We start from the raw sequence: 2,395 nt of genomic DNA on the forward strand, positions 1-2,395 counted from the left end.
ATATATATATATATATATATATATATATATATACACATGCATACATGGGTACAGGACATCACCAAGGGTGCAAATAACATGAAATACGTAAACATACGAGTTAACTACGTAAACAATGAGAAAAAATGGAAAACAGGACAAGTAAGCACAGAAAGGACCCTTCATCAGTTGTTGGCTGTCTATCTACTCCTCATTTCGAGCGGTGGTTGTCAACTCTTTATGCAGAGTTTGGTCACCTCTTGTCCCATCATGACATCTGATGTGGCTTTTTAAACCAGACAATGTTTTGAAAAGATACCTACGTAGATTGCCTATCCGATTTGGACCACGAAGAGCTGCAGATAAGTTTTGATCTTAGTGGATCTTAGAATGTATTTTGAGGCCTCCGTTAGATTTGCAAACCTTCTGTCATACATTGCATTGAAAGGTGTGCACAGAAATATTGCCAGAATATCTGGTGGAGCTTCGTTTTCCATGGGTTCGCAAATGAGATTTGATCTCAGCAAAAGAAAGGCATGGTCTGTCACAACCTGTGCACACAGAAAGGTCATTGTGATTCACCTTCTCGATCGTAACATTCTTCCTTAAATCTCTCTTGAATCTTGCATGCGTTACCCTGGTCTCTTCAAACGCTTCCACTCCACCCCATACTTTTGTCCGCCATCCAGCTCAATCCGAGGCAAGGGTTTCTATGTCCTCTGGATCCATTCCAAGTCACTTCATAATAGTCCTTTAGTGAATGCGTCACCAATTTAGGGAAGGGGTCACTAGTATGTTGAATATCTTCGTAGCTGATGTGTAGCTATAGCCCAAGGAGTCTTCAGAGTCTGGTGGAAGTGACGACGTTGGCGGTATGAGTTTTGTCTTGTGTTCGTTCAATATTAATTGATATACGCAGACAGACGGACAAAACTCAACCTTGTTCAATAGCAAAGTTTATTCATAACAGGGCGTTACGTACAACGTTAATGTCTTGCATAAGATTTCCGGAAAAGAATTACGTTGAGTTCTTGTAGAGATGTGTAGTGTGTTATAGAGATGTCTCTGGTGTGTTAACAGTAAGTGAATGAATGCGTGAAGACATTTGTTGTACTTTGTATATGCAGAAGAGACTTGATAGAAGTGTTTCTAGATAGCATGAAGATAACGACATTGAGTTTGGTCAATTATGCCAGCGTCCATGGAAGAAGAATGTTCTTGTATGAGGGAGGCCAGCGTAAACCGCGAAAGAGCAAAACAGCATGCCGGGAGTCCTGTGGAAGTGAAGCGAGGAAGTCGAGGAACTCGACTGAATCATGGCGGCAGGCACATTATGTAAGAGACAATCGGATGTAGCAGAGAACGTCTATCCGAAGGAGCTAGTTAATTTAGCCAATCACAGACTGAGTAAAGCTGTGAACTGACAGTCTCGCCTGAGCCTACCTTGAAGTCCAAAAATGCATGTTTTAACTAAAGCTAATACAAACATGCTAGAGTCCTTATGCCGTCCTTAAACCTTTTTTAGGTTTACGCCGATGGCGTTTCCCCTCTGCAAGTTCACTATAAAGAAGCTGTTTGGGCGTGCGTTCATCCGTCATTCTAACAATACGGCCACACCATCTCGTTTGGTTTCTCAAAATCATAGCTTTAATTTAGGTGATGCCTGCAGATGCAAGGACATCTGTGTTTGAAGGAAAAGATCTTCATTTAATGTTTAAAATGCGATGAAGGCATTTTTGGTGAAATTGTTCTAACAATTTAAAATGTCTTTCATAACATGTCCATGTTTCACAAGAATGCAACAGGGATGGTAAGACAACTGATTTGTAAAGGACCAACTTTGTATTGCTACTTATATGTTGCTGGCACCAAGCGCGTGATTTCAAGCCACCAAATGCTTGTGCTGCCCTTTGAATTCGCAGATGTATTTCTGTATCAAGATTTCCATCATTTTCTATAGAGCTTCCAAGATGGATGAATAAATCAACAACCTCAAGTAACTTACCCTTAACACATATTTTAGCAGGATTAAAAACAGCACCATATGCAGGTTGATACATTACAGTTGTTTTTTTTCAAGTTGATGGTCAAGCCAAAATCATCACAAGCTGAGTCAAATGCAGATACAACAGATTGCAGACCTGTTTCAGAATGACTGACTAGATTGCAGTCGTCAGTGTATAAGAGTCACCGAATGAGTGAAGTACCTTCGTTTTGAATTTCAGTCTGATTAGATTAAAAACATTCCCCGTTGTTCGATATTTTATGTAAATACCCTCCTCAGAGTTTTGAAAAGCGTGTGACAACACAACAGTAAAGTATATTGCAAAGAGGGTAGCTGCGTCAAGGTCTCCTTGCTTTCTTCCGTTATCCAAGGCAAAAGATTCAGAGAGTCTACCAGCGAAATTAACTCTAG

The sequence above is a fragment of the Octopus bimaculoides genome, chromosome 13 (assembly GCF_001194135.2).
Source record: "Octopus bimaculoides isolate UCB-OBI-ISO-001 chromosome 13, ASM119413v2, whole genome shotgun sequence".
NCBI classification, from domain to species: Eukaryota; Metazoa; Mollusca; class Cephalopoda; order Octopoda; family Octopodidae; genus Octopus; species Octopus bimaculoides.